We start from the raw sequence: 23,320 nt of genomic DNA on the forward strand, positions 1-23,320 counted from the left end.
TGACCATTTACTGAATCCATTTTAATTCTCCACTGTTCTTTAAAAGGTGAATAGCAATCCAGTTACTTTCATCAATTCATTTGAACAAATAAACAGTGCTAAACACAATATAGATTTTACAGAACTCCATTGCTTGTGTTCACAATTGTCAGTCTTTCAGATATTAAAGATGCATTATGAATATATCTCATGAACACCCTCTATTGTATATAGTTTGTTCTGATATCTGGTTAAATAAAAACAAATGAGACATCAAACACCAATAATATTTTTTGTGTGTGAGTGTATGTGTGTACACACAATATATATGTTTTTCAAATAATTGCTTTATTTGTGGGTAATGGGAAAAAGCCATAAAGGCTACATTTTTACATTTTCCCCCATTCAATTATCAAGCTTAACAGCTGGAAATGTGTGTTTATCACTCAAAGATTATGAATTCAGTTCTCCAAAAGGAAATTTAAACTGTGTCAAATCCAATAATTTTTTCTTATGTAGGTTAGATGGAGTTTTAGACAGATAGCTGCTGTATAAGGAAAGTTTGTGTGTCCCCCAAATCCATGACAGCTATGCAGGCATTCTCAAGATGCACTGCAAACACCAGGTAAGTACGTGCAATTCACCAGCTGCAGGGTGATATGCAAGTAGAAAGGCCCCTGCAGGTGGTGCTCCTGCAGGCTGCAGCAGCACAACCTGGCTCAGAATCTCCTAGGTCCAGCCTCATGCCCAGCAGGGCATGGTGAACACCTTCCAATTCATCTGAAGTCTTACCTTCAGTGTTCTCAGAGAAGCCTTCCCTCATCCCACAATCTTTTCACATCAGGAACTTTTCCTTTATACGCATGTATCATACAAACATAGAAGAGCAGAGCTGTCTTTGTTGTCACTTTATATCTGGCTCCCAAACAGTACCTGGAACAGTTAGTATTTGTTGAGTTAATAGGATGTGAAAGTGAAAGTGAAGTCATTCGGTCCTGTCCAACTCTTTGGGACTCCATAGACTATAGCCCACCAGGTTCCTCCATCCATGGGATTTTCCAGGCAAGAGTACTGGAGTGGGTTGCCATTTCCTTCTCCAGGGATCTTCTCCACCCAGAGATTGAATCCGGGTCTCCCACATTGCAGACAGATGCTTTACCATCTGAGCCACCCTGTGGTCACTAATTATTGACCAACTTAAAGGAGACACCCAGGATGATTTATCCATGATATAAGGGATTCCCTGGTGGCTCAGATGGTAAAGAATCTGCCTGCAATGCAGGAGACCTGGTTCGATCCCTGGGTGGGGAATATTCCTTAGAGAAGGAAATGGCAACTCACTCCAATATTCTTATCGGGAAAACCCCATGGACAGAGAAGCCTGGCAGGCTATAGTCCATGGGGTCACAAAGAGTGGGACATGACTGAGCAACTTCACCTTTCACTTCAAGATGATTTCTCAGTGGTATCAGTCACTCTATGTTGCATACTAGGATGGACTGAATTATATCCCCTCCCCTGCCAATTCATATATTGTAGCTCTATCCTCCTCCATGTGACTGTATAAGAGCTAGGGCTTTAAAGGGGTGATTTTGGTTAAATGAGGTCATAAGGATGGAGCTCTGATCTGATACAGTTTAAACACAAGCTGGAATCAAGATTGCCAGGAGAAATATCAATAACCTCAGATATGCAGATGACATCACCCTTATGGCAGAAAGTGAAGAGGAACTAAAAAGCCCCTTGATGAAAGTGAAAGTGGAGAGTGAAAAAGTTGGCTTAAAGCTCAACATTCAGAAAACGAAGATCATGGCATCTGGTCCCATCATTTCATGGGAAATAGATGGGGAAACAGTGGAAACAATGTAGACTTTCTTTTTTTGGGCTCCAAAATCACTGCAGATGGTGACTGCAGCCATGAAATTAAAAGACGCTTACTCCTTGGAAGAAAAGTTATGACCAACCTAGATAGCATGTTCAAAACCAGAGACATCCCTTTGCCAACAAAGGTTCATCTAGTCAAGGCTGTGCTTTTTCCTGTGGTCATGTATGGATGTGAGAGTTGGACTGTGAAGAAGGCTGAGCGCCAAAGAATTGATGCTTTTGAACTCTGGTGTTGGAGAAGACTCTTGAGAGTCCCTTGGACTGCAAGGAGATCCAACCAGTCCATTCTGAAGGAGATCAGCCCTGGGATTTCTTTGGAAGGAATGATGCTAAAGCTGAAACTCCAGTACTTTGGCCACCTCATGTGAAGAGTTGACTCATTGGAAAAGACTCTGATGCTGGGAGGGATTGGGGGCAGGAGGAGAAGGGGACGACAGAGGATGAGAGGGCTGGATGGCATCACTGACTCGATGGACGTGAGTTTGAGTGAACTCCAGGAGTTGGTGATGGACAGGGAGGCCTGGCGTGCTGCAATTCATGGGGTCGGAAAGAGTCAGACACGACTGAGCGACTGAACTGAACTGAACTGAACTGAAGAAGAGACACCAGGGAGTTTTCTCTCTCCACCTCCTCCTACACACACCAAGGAAAGACCATATCTAGACGGTAATCTGCAAATCAGGAAGAGAGCTCTCACCAGAATCCAGGCATGCTGGCACTCTGATCTCAGATTTATAGCCTTCAGAACTGTGAGAAAAGAAAGTTCTGTTGTTTAAGCTGCTCAGTCTGTAGCATTTTGTTAAGGCAGCCCAAGCTGACTAAAATACTACCTTATGTCCATGTAAATCTTCTAGACTCTAGGGGACAGTGATTTCAAGATTATGTTGGACTAGTGATTTGAAGAGATTTTTATCATTGGGAAACTATGTTAAGCCTCCTCACCTATCAAATGATTTACAGGAGGATCATAAAGAAAAAGTATCACAAATTTCACAAAGTGCTATTGTGATGAATATAGAAGAACATAAAGCTTAATGAGCTGCATTCAGCAGACAGAAAAATTATGTAAAGCCATTAATGTAATGGGAGATGTTAACTCCTAACCACTTAGTTACTCCTTCCCAAGATTAAAAGTAAAATTGTTACGTATGTTTTTTCATTTTAGATATAGAATAATATTGAATCTTAAAACTTGTATTTGTAAGCTATCTGATATTTTTAATTTAAAAAATATAGTCAGCATAGAAGTATCAGACATAATATTTTGTACATTCAAGGAAGATAATCTAAATAAAAATGATATTTGATACAGGATTTTATTTTTGAATAATTTTCCAAACTTAAAGTGAATCAACATGTTCAGTATTTAATTTCTAATAAATTCAGGCAGGTCTGATGACTGTTGTTAATTTGCATTATTCCTCACTTCCCTAATCTTACTCAGTGATGAAAATAAATTATAGGTAATGTTATACAAAGAAATATAGGAACACACAATTAATAAAATTAAACACTTTCAGTTTTTTGCTTCTTAAGAGGCACATCTATAATGAAAGTTTGAAAAGGCAGTAATATGTTATGTTGTATGTGTACAGGTAGTTTCTTAAGGTGATGTATTCATCTTTAAGCATATTGGATTATTTTAGCTTCCATCAAGTAATTTATTAATGCTGCATTTCCAAAATGCAGCATTATTAGCCCATTACACCAAGACAAGGTTAAGAGTGTTATATTGCATGGTAATACCTAATTTGGTTTGAGGCTCCTGCCCTTAATTAATTGTTGACCTCATTGAGAATTTAACTGACCTATAAGAGAATTTTTGTTTTTGTTTTTTGTTTTTGATGGGAGGGCATGTTACAGAGACATTGTTTTGCCATAATAACATGGCTGCCCTAATACATTATTTTAATCAAACACAGGTGAGAGCTCAACTATGTAAGAAGAACATGTGCTAGCTGAAAAAAAAGGAAAAGGGAAAATAAAATGCACTTTGACAGGATGTTAAGAGTTGGCGATGTTTAATGCTCCTTTACTGTATGAAGTAGAGTTACAGCCAGCCATCTGCTGCTAAAGGAATCTTCTCGCTGCTGTTACATCTACTTTTGCTAATTGCCCAATTGATTAGAAAATTCAGAACTATGAAGGTCCAATAAACACAGCATGAATGTGAACAGACTTTGCATTAGAGTTTAATACAGTAGAAAACTCTTTCTAAAAAAGCGATGTGATCCTAGAAGCAATTTCCACAACTTAATTATTACTCCCAACTGTAATGCCTCACTGATCAAATAATCATGTTATCCACTCCATATAGAGCATTTAAATCACTTCTCTCACCCACCCTCTCTCACTCCCTCTCTCACTCCTTTGCTTTCTACCCCTTCATTCAGATGATATGAATAAATAGAGATAGAAATAGACATGCATCTTTTCATCTGTAATGCTCAGAATTCCCCTCTTCCCTGCTCTCAGAGTACCTTGCAGTACACTGCAGATTACCTTTCCTTTTTTTTTTTTTTTTTTTCACATTTCCTTCCTATGTCTCTTCTTTCTTCTGTCCTCTGGCCAAGGTCCTTAACAGACTCATAAAGTTGGCTTACACCATAGGAAGAAGATATTTTAAAGCCACGGGATAAATCAGAATTTTGCATTTATACTAAGTTCCTTTTATATTTTACTCAGTTAAATATCCATATTGACTCTTCTCTTTACTTTAGGAATCCTCATCTAGTACTTGCTTTTACCTCTACTGTCACCATGTTGCCACTTGTATATTTGACCTACCCTTTACACCAGTGACCCTCATAAATTTAAATTAGTAGTACATAAATTTTTCCTGTGGTACCTGTTAAAATTCTAATTCAGGATATATCCCTAGCAATTATGATCCTCCTAGTGGTAAAGAACCCATCTGCCAATGCAACATACATAAGAGACATGGGTTCAATCCCTGGGTCAGGAAGATTCCCTGGAGGAGGGCATGGCAACCCACTTCAGTATTCTTACCTGGAAAATTCCATGGACAGAGGAGCCTTGTGGGCTACCATCCAGAGTCACAAAGAGTCGGACACGACTGAGGCAACTTAGCACATGTGCATGTGTACAATCCCTGTATCTCAGTCTATTATGAGTAATGCTTTAAAACTTGTATTCGAATTAGTTCAACTTGGTCCTTTGAATTAAGAACAAAGAGGGATCTTCATAACATCATCTAGTCCCAGGGAAAGATGTGCTTATGTCAAAGAAAAAAAAGGTATTCTTATACACTATATAGTTTATATCATTACTTTGCCAACAAAGGTTCGTCTAGTCAAGGCTATGGTTTTTCCTGTGGTCATGTATGGATGTGAGAGCTGGACTGTGAAGAAGGCTGAGCACCAAAGAATTGATGCTTTTGAATTGTGGTGTTGGAGAAGACTCTTGAGAGTCCCTTGGACTGCAAGGAGATCCAACCAGTCCATTCTGAAGGAGATCAGCCCTGGGATTTCTTTGGAAGGAATGATGCTAAAACTGAAACTCCAGTACTTTGGCCACCTCATGCTAAGAGTTGACTCATTGGAAAAGACTCTGATGCTGGGAGGGATTGGGGGCAGGAGGAGACGGGGATGACAGAAGATGAGATGGCTGGATGGCATCACTGACTCGATGGACGTGAGTCTGAGTGAACTCCAGGAGTTGGTGATGGACAGGGAGGCCTGGCGTGCTGCGATTCAAGGGCTCGCAAAGAGTTGGACACAACTGAGCGACTGATCTGATCTGATCTGATCTGATATGTACATATATAAACACATACATATATAAATCAAATTGCCAATATTTGTTGAATCATGGAGAAAGCAAGGGAGTCCCAGAAAAACATCTACTTCTGCTTCATTGACCACCCTGAAGCCTTCGACTATGTGGATCACAGCAAACTGGAAAACTCTAGAGATTAGAGTACCAGCCCACTGACTCATTGGACATGAGTCTGGGCACACTCTGGGAAATGGTGAAGGACAGGGAAGCCTGAGGTGCTGCAGTTCACAGCGTAGCAAAGAGTCAGACATGACTTAGCAATCCAACAACAACATATGAATACAATTTTAGACACTTCTGAGCATATTTTCTTGATAAATAAGGGATTAATGAATAGAAATCAAAATGATGACTCTGAATGGATGAAACAACATAAATCTAATCTGAAGTATATAATGGTCTCACAAGATAAGAATATGTGTAATGAAAATGGGAGAATGCCATTTTTATACTGCAGTTTTTTCTCAATATTTAGGCAGATTTATAGCATATTACAACAATCAAAACTGTTGATTATTCAGATACAAAAAATAAATGTAGAGTAGCCAAATGCAATTGGTTATGTAAAGCAGTTGAGATATTAGAAACTTACAACAGCTGTCATTCACTGGGATAAACTATTTATATCTACTGTCCTGCTTGGTAAATTAGCAAGATAAATTTTCATAAAATATTTCTTTTCATATGAGATTTTAATCAGTCTTATTTTTTTGGCATAGCCTTCTGTTGTCTGTGACGGTGTCCACTTAATTTGATAAATGTGTTTTTTGTTCAATGCAAAATAGCTGAAATAACCTAAAAGGCCTGATGCTCCTTTTGTGCTCTGAATTACAGAAATGTCTAAAAAACGATGGATGAAGCCAGGTATTTTCTGTGTAATTGAAGCTGTCAAAATACAGAGTTGGAGGCTATTTGGCTGCTGGAATAAAGGAATGGAGTATGACAGTTGAAAAGTATAATGCATCCTTCTAAATAAATATGCCTCCTTTTGGATATTTTACTGGGCATGAAAATGGAAGCACTCCAATAACTGTGAAAAGTAAACAGTGAAATGTAGCTATAAAACTGGTTCAATAACAGATGCTCAAGAGAAAAATTATTGAATACCATATGAGAAATTGTGGTATGTATTATGATACTTAAAATATAGCAGGTAGTGAGACATGCTGTAGTTCATTTTAAATTCCATAATATATAGAAGAAAATTTATCTTTGTCCTTTGAAAGAGATAATAAGGAGCAAAAATTATAGTGTATCAAGTGATAGTTCTAGCCGACATTCATTCAATTGCTTCTTCAACAAATGTTTATTAAGCACCCAAACTAGAGTTAGCCTGGCTTCCCTAGTGGCTCAGATGGTAAAAATCCGCCTGCAATGAGGGAGACCTGGGTTCGATCCCTGGGTTGGGAAGATCCCTGAAGGAGAGCATAGCAAACCACTCCGTATTCTTGCCCGGAGAATCCCCAAGGACAGAGGAGCCTGGTGGGCTACAGTCTAGGGGGGTCGTAAAGCATGGGACATGACTGAGCGACTAAGCACAGCACAGCACGTGAGTTAGCCTCTGAAGGAGACATCAAGCAATCAAAAATAACTGGGATACAGCTCCATTTCTTGAAGAATTCTACCAGATTAAGAAGAACAGAAAAGTAAAGAGTCAAATATTGATATAGGTATCAAATAAATATAGGTGGATGACAGAGGTAGATAAATAAGTAATATACTGTCAAAATCAGACATTGAAGGGACTCAAATTCAGACAGAAGGAACAGGGCTCAGAAAAGCTTCTTGCAGGTGATATTTGAGCTAAATATTGAAGGACAAATAAATACCCCATGAGAACCAGCCATTTGAGGGCAAAGCAAGTTAAAAAATAACGTGACTAGCATATAGAGGGCAAATGGCAATAGAATTCTCCTTAGTTCCTATTCTGCATTTGACCTTAAAAATTTACTTAGTTTATTCAGCATACTCACATCCTTCTCTGGAAGATGATCAGGAGTTAGAGTTTCTTCCAGTTTTAATTTTTCATGCTCTTATTAATTTTAAATTGTTGATTAAAAGTTCCACCACAGAGTAAATACTGTCCCTTTAATTCTTATAAAAATATATAATGCATGGTATATAACTAAATATTAATTTATATAAATGTACTATTAATTATATAAATGTATTAATTATATATATTAGATATATAATTAAACATATCTGTGTCTGCATGGAACTCCTAGAAAGAGCTTTAAGTTCTGTATATATTATCATCAACCTTCTTTCTTTCCATGCCTTTCATTCATCTCCTACCAGCCAGAACTCAATATTTTCCAGGCGCCACTTTCAAAATACTTTGGTTTGATGTGCCACTGATACTACTTTCCCCAAATCCTGACCTATCATTATTCCCCTCTACCTTGACATACATGTCCAGGTCATTACTATATTAATAACTAATTCACACCAACTAAATACAGCAATTATATTGCTGAAGGTTATCTGCGTAGTGATTTAATAAGGAATTTCTGGAGTAAACTATTCAGGTATGTATTTGCCAATATTGTAACAATCTGCAGTAATAGGCGGTACAAAACATGTAAAGCACCAGTCTTTTCATGGATTACCTCTTACATTCCATGGAAATATCCTTTTATCTAACTGAACAGGAAATAAGTCCTAATGTAATTTTGCAATGTAAAGATGTCACAGAAAACAAAGATCTGCAGAAGTCAAAGCATCAGGATTTCGAGGTAAAATATCTAAATAGAAGCTTTCTGACCCAAAGTAGTTTACTTCCTTTTCAGATCCTCAATGTCTTTGTCTACTGAAGTGGAAATTCCAAAACAAACTCTCGATGTATTGTGAGATATACATGAGGAAATGCATTTGAAACCTGTGATACTATACAAATGAGGCATTTTAATATTTGGTAGCTGATTGTAACTGTATAAAAATTTAGGAATGCATGGGTATATTGGCACAAAGGCAATTATATATTTCGATTGATCCAATATACCTTCTTGGAAAAAATGTTTTGAATGATGAGCAGGCTATAACTTACTTGAGGGTAGTAGAATTTTACCAGAGTCTGGCCCAGGGATAGCCTCAGTGAGAAGAGTCAGGATGGGTCATGAGGAGAGAAAAAACCCAGCCTCTTCCCTGGTTGCTCAGCAGTAAAGAATCTCCCTGCAATGCAGGAGACTCGGACTCAATCCCTGGGTCAGGAAGATCCACTGGAAGAGATCATGGCAACCCACTCCAGTATTCTTGCATGAAAAATCCCACGGACAGAGGAGCCTGGCGGGCTACAGTCAGTGGGGCCGCACAGAGTCGGACACGACTGAGTGACTAAGAAGCAGAACAAACTACTGAGGAGCAAGGGCATTTAGGGCCAACCAGGAAGGTGCACAGGGCAGGATGACACCGGGAGTCCAGACTGATTTCTTTCCTGACTTTGTGGAACTGTCCAAGGTGATTATTTGAAGGGAGAATAGCAGTGGGATTTTTTTTTTTTTTTTTTTGTAGTCGCATGAATTTATAGCCAACTAGTATATACCATCTGCCAGAATACAAACTGAGATTACTATTGATATTGAGTTAGCCAAAAAATTCATTCAGATTTTTCCATACAGTGTTAGCATTAAACAGTTCATAATTTGTGGTGATGTGTAATTGTTAATTTTTAACTTTTATAAACACAGGCTTTGCCTATTGTGATATATAGACAACTTAGTGGCTGGTGGGAGGTGAGAAGAACATGAGAAAAATGTTTTCAGAAGGTGGAATACTATTAATAATACTCTTACCTTTGTTAACATGAAAAACAGGGAAAATGAACTTGATGATCTAGTTATGAATGTTCCAGACACAGTGTTAAAGTTGCCATCTGGCTTCTCCTGGTTGCTCATTTTAAAACATGAAAGAAGTGAGACAGTATTTTTGAAAAGCACAGGTTTTATTTTGGCATAAATGAACCAGAACTTTCAGGGCTTGACAATAAAGCCATTCGTCACCCACACAATCTGCTATTAGCAAATGATTCTGAAAAATTAAAAATATTTTTTGAGCTGAGATCAAATTCATGGCATTGTCAGGAAAATATAGTCTCAAGAAGACTAAAGCTGTGACTGTAAAACCGTCTGTTACATCCACAGAAATATGTATTGGTACTTCAAACAGACAGGAGTTCCTCTAAACATGGTAATGTCATGCCCCACTGATCCTCTTTATTAAATTATAGAACCTCTAAAAATCCTGAGGACTTTCTCCTTACAACCTTACAGGAAGCCAGTTCTAACACCTTGGTAGCCCCAGTGAGCAAAGCAAACCCTAAAAGTTAGAGACAATCTGTTCAAATCCAGAAAAGTGGAAATTGAGAACAATCGATCACAGCCAACTAGGTTTTAAGGCAACTGCTTAAGTTGTAGTGAATCAAATAACTGCTTTTCTTTGCTTCTGTATCTTCTCTATTAAAAATTTTCCCGTAATCCCTGTCAGTGGAGTGCTCCTAACCACTTTCCCTCTGTTGCTTCCCAGTTCAAAATCATTCTTATTCAAATAAACTTTATAATGTGTCTCAGTTTACATTTTAACAATAGACTTATCTTGAGATTTGTGAGTATGGTTTTTGTCTAGCGGAATAAACACTATTCATACTCATGGAAAATCTGCAAAAATTTTAAGTGTATATTGATAGAAACATTGCTAGCTTGAACCAAGGGGCAGAGGCAAAACAAAATGGGCAAGGTGCATGCTGAGAAAACGGTCCAGCTTCAAATACTATTTAATGGAAAAGAAATGAGAATTCAAATAGTAGAATCCCAGAGCCATCCAGGGTCATGCCCAGGTCACAGGATTAATCACCTGATCAAGAAGTTGGCAGCGTGGTCTTGGCTGGATATCAGTTTGCTAATACATGTGTTGTTTATGTTCCTCTCTTCTCTTCCTTTTTGAATAAGATGGCCTATAGCAGTTATCCTAGGCCATTATCACCATAATGTGTTATTTGTGTTTTGAGTAGGGGATGAATGGATAATTTGTTTCTATAGCTCACAAGTCTTCAGATTCAAGGGAATTGTCCGGGAATGGCTATCGTGGAGGAACTCTATCCGAAAAGACTCCTCCACATCTGGACCTAATTTAGGTAATGAAATGGTGAACTTTAAGCTGAACATGATTCCATAACATATGAGACTTTATTAGGGTCATGGAAGAGGGAAGTGTATTTTACATGTGAAAGGAATATATAAGTAGTTTGCAGACTGTGGTAATTAAAAAAAATATGTCTGCAAACACACTGGCACTTCTCATCAAAAGGTGGATTCTAACTTCCCTCCTTTTGAATATGACCTGGTCTGAATGACTTGCTTCTGATTAATCAACGTCATGGAAATGATTTGTAAATGTCACATCTGCCTTCAGGTGCAACATCATTTCTATCTTCTCCTCTCCCTCGTGGAATATTTGAACTTTGGACCCACCCATGACGTTTTAAGGAAGTCATGGCAATGTGGTGAATCCAGATGTAGGAGTTTTGACTGGCACGCCCTCCACTTAAGTTCCCAGATGACAGTCAGTGCCAGTCAGCAGTCCTGTGATTCACATCGCATACTGTCTGCCGTTTTGGAGAAATGGAAAGGATGGAACTTGAGAAACTGATTACATAACCAGTTATCGAAAAGAATTATTTGTAGTAAAAGAAGACTATTTCAGACAAAAGATTATTTTAAATGTCAAGGGCATATATCTCCACTTCCAGAGCATGGTGATGGCTTACAAAAATGATCAGCTCATTTCTGGAGAAAAGAAAATAATCTTTTTCTGCATATATCTGAGATTATTTCAATAGAGCTGCAATCCCACTGCAGTTTTTGAATCCATATTTGAATATTCATTGAAGAGTCACAAATATATTTTTCAAAAATGTACCTATACCTTCTGCTATTCGAGATCTTATGGTTCATTAAGCCAAAATTGTGTTATAATCATGCAACATAAATATTAAGATTGTGGCTTTAGTTAAATACATATGCTCTACATTGCATAAATAAGGAATCAAAGGCTAAGAAGATTTATTGATCTGAGGAATATAAATAAGGTATTAAGAACACAATATTAGCATGCAAATGAAGAATCACTATCTTTTCTAATGAAGTGGAGGCTATAAGAGACTAGAACTAAAAGGAAATTTTATTAATTACTGAAATGGCTTCCTGTAAACCACTGAAGAGTTTGTAAGCTCTTTGACGGAAGAGAAAAAGAAGAAAAAAAAATGAATCCCCAACTTCTTGTATATGTTAAAATGCTAGATAGTTTATTGTTCAGTTGACAGTATGAAGCTTGCCATTGAAACAGTCTCCCATTTTTAATATCAGTGATTCTCCCTTTCTTTCCTGCCTTTTACCTAATTGTGAACTCTCTTTTTTTACTTCATTGTTGCTTTAAGCTCATTTTAAAAAGGGAAAATATTGGAAAAGACTCTGATGCTTGGAGGGATTGGGGGCAGGAGGAGAAGGGGACGACAGAGGATGAGATGGCTGGATGGCATCGTTGACTCGATGGACATGAGTCTGAGTGAACTACGGGAGTTGGTGATGGACAGGGAGGCCTGGCGTGCTGCGATTCATGGAGTCACAAAGAGTCGGACACGACTGAGCGACTGAACTGAACTGAACTGAAGGTAACCAAAATGATTTGTGTGCCTGTAATTTCAGAGGAAAGTTACTTAAGAAGCTCCAAACTCCTAAGCTTCTCATTTTCTATTTTTGCTGTTATTGATTATTAATAAAAGGATGATGGGTTTCAGTCACACTGTATTTTTTGAAGAAAGCAGTAAGTGTACAAGTAGGAAGGAAACTTGACTGGCTTTAAAGAAGGTATTCAGATTTCAAGTTATGAGGAAAATAGAACAATTATTCTAAAGTTAAAAAAGAAAAATCTCAGTAGCTCCCAAATCTCTAGGTGCCCCCTTCCTCATATCCTAGTTTATGTGTTTGAGGAATTTCAGAAGTATCCACTCTTCCATGCCCCTGTGTATGTAGAACTGTCGTTAACTTGGGGAATCCTACTAGGATGAATTTATTTACCAGTGTATACTTCTGAGGATGAAAAGCATTTCAGATTCACTAGAATCAGACTCTGTAAAGAAAAGAACATTCAACAAAACTGCTGAACTTAAAAAAAAAGCTAATTAGCAAACAGTTGTAAATGGGTTTATTTACTTCAGGAACCCTTGATTTCATCCTGTTGTTCTTTAGCTTCCTTGCACTGATTTCTACACCCATCATATTTCATTTCTCTGAAGTCAGCTTATGCGCTTAATGGTCCAGACTGGGCAATCAGTGTTGATTGAAATCAACTGCAAATTGATGCAAGAGGTCCACTGCTGCTCCAAAAGCCAGCTGTGTAAATCCAAGAGAAAGAGAACTGTCAGCTTTTCCCTTAATGATGCATTTTTACATTTCCTTAAGCATACTGCTGTTATAATGACCCAATAGGCACTTGTATCTAGAAAAGAATTCACTGCTTAAACAACAAAGGCTGTATCTTCAAATCCCTCCACTCTGCCATGATACTTGACAGAAAAATTCATCACTGGCTTGGTGGCCTCTGAGAAATTATTGAATTTCTTGGGCATAAGGACAAGGTGCATGCACTGTGATGCTTACTGAGAATATGCTGTTTCCAAGGTAAACGCAGTAGAAACAAAGCCCTTTGTCTTGCTGGGGAAGAGGAAATCTGTTCCTACAGTCTTCCAACCTAGCACACTTCTAATTCCAACTTGATATTGGTTTTATAAAAGGAAGCTGACAGCAGTAAGAGACAAGATTGTTTCATTTCTCTCACGATAGGGTATCTGTGTTTGGCTTTCAGAGTTGAAACTAGGGAACCTGCAGTTTAACCCTCTCCCTTTGTTGCCCTGAAGTTGAGTATAATCCATCATCTTCTTCCATGAGAGGGCTTCACTTGCTTTGAATCATTTTTCTACTACCTTTTGCCTACTTGAAATTCCTCTCTTTTTGCTACCAAAAAAAAAAGTCACAAAATACTAAGTAAACTGTAACAGTTATTGGTCTCTGTAGTTTTACTTCAACTTCATAAAAAGTTGTTTTGTGTTTATGTGGCATATTTTTAAATAGATTTTCTATTTTAGAGTAGTATTAAGTTTAAAGCAACATTTGAGCAGAAGAGAGAATTTTCTTTCTGCCCCCACAAAAGTATAGACTCTCCTGTTATCAAAGTCCCCAACCAGAGTCAAACATTATAATTGATCAACCTACCTTGACACAATGCTATAATCCAAAACCCATATTTTACATTAGTGTTTTCTCTTGGTGGTGTAGATTCTGCGGCTTTTCAGAAATGCATAATGGTATATGTCCACAGTATCATAAAGCGGCTTCCCAGGCGGCACCAGTGGTAAAGAACCTGCCTGCCAGTGCAGGAGACGTAAGGAGATGAAGTTTCAATCCCTGGGTTGGGAAGATCCACTGGAGGAGGGCATGGCAACCCACTCCAGTATTCTTGCCTGGAGAATCCCCATGAACAGAGGAGCCTGGGGGACTGTGGTTCATAGGATTGTAGAGTCGGACCTGACAGAAGCAACTTAGCCCACAGCACACACATGGTATCATATGGAATAGGACCAGTGCATAAAAATGTTTTATGCTCCACCTATTTCCTCTTCATCCTCCTTAATACATGGCAAACATTAATATTTTTATTTTCTCAATAGTTTTGCCTTTTCCATAATATTGGAGTAAATCAGAAGCCCTTTTCAGATTATCTTCTTTCACTTAGAAATATGCATTTAAGTTTTATCCCTGTCTTTCTAGTTTTACCTCACTGTGTAGTTACTGTCACAAATTGCATCTTTTTGCATTACTTTCATGTTGTCATAGATATATACTTGTTGGGTTATGTATTTATCTTTTAAATCGTGCAGAAAATAAAAAGTTATAAACCAGAAGTAAAATACCAGACTTTATATTTACTAAATACTTACCTTTACAGAGTTCTTTACTTCTTCATCTAATTTCGAGTTACAGATTAGTATCCTTTTATTTCAACCTGAAGGACTCCATTTAGCATTTCTTCTAGAGTAGGCCTACTTGTCAAGAACTCCTTTAGCTTTCTTTCTTTTTTTTTTTTTAATCTCATGATGTCTTTTTTTTTTCTTCTATGATGTCTTAATTTGTCCTTCATTTTTGAAAGATAGATTGGCTACATACAAAACTCCTCTTTGATAGGAGTTTCCCTCTTTGCTTTCAACTCTTTAAAAATGCCATCTCACCTCTTTTTAGCCTTCATGGCTTCTGGTGAGAAATCTGCTGTTTATCTTATTGAAGACTTACTGTACCAATGAGTCATTGTTCTCATCCTTCTTTGAAGATTCTCCTTTTGTCCTTGACATTCAACAGTTTAATTATACTGTGCCTCACTACTATATAGATTTTTTTGTGTGTTTATCTTTTTTAGAGTTCTTCCTTAAAGAATAGATACATATCTTTGGACAATTTTGGGATATTTTCAGTCCTTGCTTCCTCAAGTATTCTTTCTGGCCACTGTTTCTCTCCTCTTCTTTCAAGATTCTGACTGTTTCTGTTGATTCACTGATGGTATTTCACAAGTTTTAGATTCTACTTATTATTTTCATTTATTCTATTTCCAAGACTGGATGATTTCAAATGGACCATCTTCAAGTCACTGATTTTTTTTGTATGCTCAGACCTATAGTTGAAATCCTCTAGTGACTATGACTTTTTCATTTGAATTATCAAAATTTTCAGCCATAAAATTTCTGTTTGGGTCTCTTATAATTTCTTTCTCTTTGTTGATATTCCCTGTTTGTTTATACATTTTTCTCCTGGTTGTCTGTATGCCCTTGTTTATGGTCTTCTTAACTCTTTGAGCATATTTAAGACAGTTGATTTTAAGTCTCTGCCTAGCAATTTCAACCTATTCTTCTTAGGGTAGTTTTCATTACTTTATTCTGTGAATGGGCTGTATATTTTTCATTTTTTTGTTAATTCCTGTATTTTTTAACTTGACATTTGAGTATTATAAAATGGTGACCATAGAGATTTCCTCTTTCACTGTTTGTTGGTTGCTGTAGGCTGTTGCTGTTTCTTTGTTGTGTAACTTTTATGAAGTATTTTTTTAAGTCTGTATTTTTTGTCATGTGTGATCTCTGAGTTATCTGCTCCTTTAGCTATGTTCAGCTAGTGTTTTCACAATGATCAGTTATATCGTTGATCCTATATATCAGCCAGAAGTGAATGCTTAGGGTCTTCTCTGGACTTTTCTACACATGAATTCTGGTTCTTTACATAACTAAGTTGAAGGTAGCAGCATTAACATTTTGATTGTGAGTAATCTTGAACTTAGATTTTTCTCTGCATTAAGATTTATACTGAACAACCTAAATATATTTTTTAAATAGTCAATGCTGAAATACCACCAATATTATTTATCTTCCTTTTTATAATTTTACAGCCGTAATTCATGACTTCTCTTATATTAATTATTAACAAATATATTAATTCATAAGAATTTCTGGATTAATAGAAGAATTCCTAAAACTCTTTGTTTAAAGGAGTTGAGACTCCAAAAGTGTTAATTTAACTTAAATTATATGAATTATGCTAATGTTAGGGAAATGACTGTATCTTTGTTCAAATATATAGAGTTGTATTTAGATGTCTAAAAGATAGATGTCTTTTTATTTCATTATATAGTAGATAGAGTAATAAATGTCATGTTGACAAAGTATAGTTTAATACCACATTTCTGAAGAGATTAATGATCTAACTTTCTCATAAAAACAAATTCAGTGTATCTTATCTTGTTTTAATCCACCTGTTCATAGATTCAAGTTCATTTACATGGCCAATACCATGCATATAATATACTTTTTTAAACTATTTTTCTGAATATTTAACATATATAAATAAAAACATAAGATTACGTATATGTTTACATATATATGTAAGATAATAATGAATATACAAAGAAATGTAGCTATATTAAATATACATACTGTCCACACTAAGTGGTAAATAACCCTCCTGTCAGTCCAGGAGATATAAGAGACACAGGTTCAATCTCTGGGTTGGAAAGATCCCGTAGAGAAGGGCATGGCAACCAGCTTCAGTATTCCTGCCTGTAGAATCCCACGGACAGAGGAGCCTGATGGGCTACAGTCTAAGGTTCACAAAGAGTCACACATGAGTGAAGTAACTTAGCAATCACTTTCAAACTAAAACCAATTCAAATACCTCAATCACATTTTCTTTGCACTTGTTTTACTAATTTAAAAAGTATATGATGAAATAAAATAATACAGTAGTCATAAAAGCAAAAAAAGTTAAATAAGTTGCCTTCAAATAAGTTAAACTGGATGAATTCTCTATATTCATAGGAGAGAACATTTACACTGTGACATTAAGAACAGGTTTGAGAGCAAGCTAGTTGGTTTCTTTGGAACTGAAGCATGTAAATTCAGGAGTGGTCTGGTAGCAAACTTTGGCTGAGATCAGCAAGAAGCAGAAGATAATGTGCAGAAAGCAAGAAAAATGCCAAAAGGCAGAGAGAAAGTACATCTAATGTTCATGATTACTTTCCATCTAGATTCAATATATCTTAGTAGTGATTCATCTCTTCCCTTGTATTCCACAAGATACCTCTCTGTTCATGTAGTAACTCCCATGGTTTTAATTTAAATCAGTTCAATATGTTCCTCTAATTTGTAACCAAGAGCATCTTAATAATATACTGTACTTTTCAAGTAATAAAGTAGGACTGTCTCAAGAAAGTCTTGCTTATCTGTGGGCTCTGTGGTTTGACTCTCCTGTTTCTGGGGCACTCTCTTCTACCAGGAAGATTCAGCTCCTTTGAATGATCAACAGTGTGAAAACCTCAGATTTATTTCAGGACCTAAAAAAGCGTTATGATCAAAAATAAAATAACAGCAGGACAACATGTATTTTGAGTAGCTATAGAATTGCTGATGCAGACTCAAAGGCTATTTAGTCTTTGCTGTCCAGTTCAGTAATAAAATGATGCACCAAGGGAAAAGAAAAACTATGGAAATACACTCTGAGTGTGTATTCCTCTTTCACTGACTTTTATCTTATTAGTAAATCAAGAAGAGTACTGTGTTCGCTCAGCATTTAAATGATACATTCTTGTATATAGTATTTCAATTACATATCTTCTTGAGTTTTCTATGTCATGCCATAGGGCTATAAGGTGACCAAGTAACTAGCAGGGAATTTCATACTACTGTTATTGATCACAGTATGAAAAGAAAGCAATAAAGACATCAACACTACATGGCACTGGATGACATCTTTACAGCGTGGCTAATAAAGATGATTTGAAATAGCCCATTGACTTTTTCTATGCCCAGAAGCTCGGGTAAATATATAATTTAATCTTGCTGTCTGGGTTAAAAGCATTTTTTTTTTTTGAGAATTATGACATTATTCATGTTGTTAAAGATAAGGCCTGCCCCAGCTTTCAGTTTCAAAGCTCAGTTATTAAATTGGGCTTCAAAGTGAAATGTGGTGAAGTAAATGGGAGGAATTGAGAGACTGGAGATGAAAGTTTGGATCTCTGGTTACAGAACTGAGAGAAATCAATATGTGGAGCCAAAGCAGTATGATAGTATCACCTTAATATATATGATTTGGCATGCCTAATAGAGTGATTTGGGGGGATATATGTGGAATATCTAACAGATAAATAAGCAGTCACTGGAGAAGAACAACTTTTTTCACTTCCTTGATGACTTTTTGTTAAAAAGAGGGATATTCAGTTTTCTCCATCAGCTATTTATTTAATACCTGTCCAATACAGATTTTTCTTGTGACAGGAAGCTGTGCCAATCCATATGATAAAATACTGGTCTTCTATATGGAAGTACATTTTGTCTAGTAATATATTCTATTCTTATAAAGGCATCATGAAAGAAAAATCATGCTCAATACTTAAAAGGATGTTTCAAGAAATAAAAGCATCAGAGGTTAGAGTTCTTTGAAATTAATAAAATAAAAATAATTCAGCATATTTTTAATGCTGCTAGGCTTCATTTTCTTGTCATGTAATCTACCTTGAGCCAAGCTAGAGCATAATAATAATAAATAAACCCTATATGCATACAATACACATTTGTCCCAGGAAACATTTGACCAAGCTGAAACACTCTAGGTTGCTTTGAGAAAACAATTTATTGAGATGAAGATGATAGAGATGATGGACATACAAGGACAAAATATTTTTGTTTTAGTTTGTTTGACTCTGAGGGAGGGACTGAGTAAGAGTCACCGCCCCTAATTTGCATGCTGAGCTGGACAACCCTGTTCTCCTTTCATGTTTCTCTTTTACTGTCTCACTACTGCCACACTCACAACACTTCTGACTTGAGATGTGTGGATTTTTTCCTCACACCAAGCGATTCTGAGACATTAGCTGGCTATCTTACAATTTACCCCACTTCTGACACTGTCTACTTAGAGCGCCAGACCCCACAGGTTAAAGACATATTCTCAGGAGACTGGTGTCCTCTTCAGAAATCAGCTGCAAGCTGTGGGTCCAGAGACTGCCCACAGCTTCTGTCTATCTTTTCTACAATCAGAGGTCCCCAAGACCTCCTATCCCTTATATTCAGTTCTCACAGAACTCGGGGAAATACTGACTTATACTTACTAGTTCATCAAAGGGTGTTACAAAAGATACAAGTGACCAGTGAGATGAAGATATATAAGGCAAAGTCTGGGGTAGGGAGTTCCTGAACCAAGGATCTTCTGACTCCATGAATTTGGGAATAAAACACCCTTCTTGTGTGTGGGTGTATTCCACAACTTGGAAGCTCTTTGAATCTTATGCTGTTGGGATTTTTGTGGAGAATTTATTACACAGACATAAGAGATCATTAAGTCTCTTTCTAGCCCTGTCCTCAATTTAGAGAAAATCCCAAGCTTCTAATTGTAGCTTTTGTCTTGCTGGTGACCAGCCACCCTCCAGGAGCCCATCCAGAGTCACCTCTTAGAACAATAGGTGCTCCTGGTGCTCTTATCACTCAGTAATTTACAAAGGCTTTAAGAACTCTATGTCAGGAACTGGGAGTGGAGGTCAATATATATTTCTTACTATTTCACATATACCATTATGCACATGCAATATACTGGTGATGATGATGGAGGGAGCAGGTGGTTTGCTGCTTTTCAGCTTAGGATAGAATGTAAGCATACTCTTACTTTGCCTAAAATATATTCTGACTTAAATTATGAAAAAAATATCAGGAATTCTTAAATTCTAACTTGAGACCTACCTATGTTTCCCAGACAGTTTGACCATAGGGCCCTCATCTTTCTTTAAATCCTTCAGTACTTACTGTCCCTATCATTATTTGGTAAGTGTCATAAATTATCTTACACTGGAAATGACCTTCATTATGTTTTCCTCTTATTGTCCCCACTTACACAGTGCAATAGAGGACTTCCATGTAATTGCGTGGTTTCATATTTATATCATAGTTTGTACCTTATATCTTGCACATCAAATAGTAATTGGTTGATGAATACATAAAATGCTTTTCTTCTTACTTCGTGTGAAATTCTGGAAGGATTGATGACTCTTGAAATCCTTTTCCTCTTTAAGTTTCCAAGATACTAAAGTATCATGGAAGAGCCTTTGTAGGTTTTGATAAATGTTATTTATTCTAATTTTCTAAAAAATATTTAACCTTGAAGTTAGATTAAATAAATGATGAATAAATACAATAAATGGCATACAAATAAATGATAAATTTAACATTTATTGTCTTGTCATATTGAATAGGAGTCAACTTTTGAATTTACATATACTCCCCTGGAATAAGGTATTTTTAGATCACAGTAATCAGATTCTGTATGTGATTGCTAAGTCGCTTCAGTCATATCTGCCTCTTTGTGACCCTATGGATTATAGCCTGCCAGGCTTCTCAGTCCATGGGATTCTCCAGGTAAGAATACTGGAGTGGGTTGCCATGCCCTCTACCAGAGGATCTTCTTGATCCAGGGTTCGAAACCACTTCTCATGTCTCTTGCATTGGCAGGCTGGGTTCCTTACCACTAGCGCCAACTGGCCCCCTTAATATTAGTAGAATCCATCTCCTTAATATGACTTCATCTATCAGTATTCTCATGATCTGGTGAATCTACTACATCAATTTTGAAATATTTAGCCCCCACACCACACACACACTTGGAGAAGGAAATGGCAACCCACTCCAGTGTTCTTGCCTGGAGAATCCTAGGGATGGGGGAGCCTGGTAGGCTGCCGTCTATGGGGTCACACAGAGTCAGACACTACTGAAGCGCCTTAGCAGCAGCAGCCACACACACACACACACCCAAAAAAAAAACAAACAGAAAACTTGTCTAGCATAATAACCCATAGTTAGTATGTGGAAAATTAACCTTTAATAAACATTCTTTTTAATGGTATGCTATGCTAAATCACTTCAGTCGTGTCTGACTCTGTGCGACCCCATAGACAGCAGCCCATCAGGCTCCCCCGTCCCTGGGATTCTCCAGGCAAGAACACTGGAGTGGGGTTGCCATTTCCTTCTCCAATGCATGAAAGTGAAAAGTGAAAGTGAAGTCGCTCAGTAGTGTCCGACTCTTAGCGACCCCATGGATTGCAGCCTAACAGGCTCTTCCATCCATGGAATTTTCCAAGCAAGAGTACTGGAGCGGGGTGCCATTGCCTTCTCCATTTTAATGGTAAGGAAGAGAAAAAAATAAGAAGGAGAGATCAAATGAAGGCTAAATTGGAGGAGGAAAGGAGAGAAGAGTTGTTAAATAATTTATTCATGACACTTGTTTGAGGCAGACTTTATGCAGGAAACTATCAGGGTAGTTGTAGGGACCATTTTAATGAGGTTTTGCAGTCGGGGAGAGAGATTGGACTCAACTCTGAATACAACAAGGAAAAATGGGAATTCATAGTCAAGGAGCTGGGAGTGGGGTTGGGACGTGCAGTGGATAGAAAATTAATTAAGATGAAACATTGAGGGCAAGGGGAGGATTCTAGCAAAAGAGATTTTAAAGGATACTTGCTGAAGGCAGGCTAGGGTGATCAACTATCATCTAGGAGACAGTGGAGGATGAGAAACCTGCTCAGATATCAAGGGTGAGAAGGTATCCAGGGTAGGGCATTCTGGCTAAACTGACATCACAAGACTTCTGTTAAATTGGACAATAGAGAGATGAACACAGAAGTCTGAAAGTCATGACCTCATTGCCAAAAAGCTCAGAAGAGGCTGATTAGGATTTGGTCAAACAGAGAATCTTTATCACATGAAAAAAGGAAGGAATACAGATGTAATTATGAAGCTTCTTTACAAATGGCATCCATGAGGTATATAATCTTCCCATATGATTCTGGAAAAGGAAAAAAAAAAAACAGTCCAAATTAAGCAATTTTAAATTTGAGAGTGTTGGTAGCACCATGATCTTGTGATTTTTGTTTTGCTAGCAGAAATTCCCAATGAACTCGCACCTGCAAAACTGCATACTGCAAAGCACATTCAGCATGTCATTCTATGTACACAAAAGATCAGGAGATGTATTTAAGTAATTTTGAAGGTTAAAGATATTATAATCAATTTATTTTACAAGTGTTTTGAAAGGCATAAAAATTTGACTTGAAATTCTGGAAGCTGGAAAAGTATGCATGTTGCTTTTGTTTTATTTGTGTTTTGTTTATTTATTTATTATTAAAGACTTTTAATTATTTCTGTCAACACACTTGCTTTCCAAAATTGAAAACAATCATAAATTAGAGTTTCTTATTGGAGACTTATTTACCCCTAGAATATAGCTTATTTGTCTTAATATATGTATATACAAAAATTAAACATTTATCTCTAGTAGGAACTTCATTTCCATGATCCTTGGTCTGTCTTTTATAATAGCTCAGACAATTTGGGAGCAGGGAGCCATTATATTCCTGATTCTTTGCCAAGTTTCCTGGAAGTATTAGCATATAGAAGTTCTGGCCTCCAGATTAAAAGTGGATTATATGTTCTGTTCTTTTACTTAACTTTTACTTAACTCACCCATTAATTGGTCACTTATCAGGAGAATAGAACCAAACGCACAGTCAACATAAAATTTTGCTTTTCCCAAAGCCTGTAAAATTGGCCTAGCTAGTCTGAATATTTATGGAATATTAAAATATCCCTCTGGATCCTGATTCTATTTTTTTCTGATTCTTCAGTAGCTAATATATTCTTTTGCATAGCAGAAGAAGATTAATAACAGATGTCCTGAATATTTTAAATGCAGTAGATCCAGTATGATTTTGCATATATGTATTTCCTTTCCTGCATTTGTTTTCAGGTGTTCTTCCTTTCCAGTGCATGGAAATTGATATTTCTATCTGTGAAATATATGATAATCATATGGCACTGTGTTATTTTATCCATTGATCCCTAGTATAAGTGTTGTCAAAACTTAGCATAAAACAGCGAAATCTCTGCCTTGCTGGGACACAGATGGAAATGAATTTTTATTATAATGGAACAGGAAGACAAACTTTGCTTTCAGTCTTGTATGACTATGTATAATATATGGAATTAGTAGGGAGTTTGCCTCTATTATAAATGGTAGTAGGCTGAATCACT

This window comes from Bos indicus x Bos taurus, chromosome 7 (genome assembly GCF_003369695.1).
Source record: "Bos indicus x Bos taurus breed Angus x Brahman F1 hybrid chromosome 7, Bos_hybrid_MaternalHap_v2.0, whole genome shotgun sequence".
Taxonomy (NCBI): Eukaryota; Metazoa; Chordata; class Mammalia; order Artiodactyla; family Bovidae; genus Bos; species Bos indicus x Bos taurus.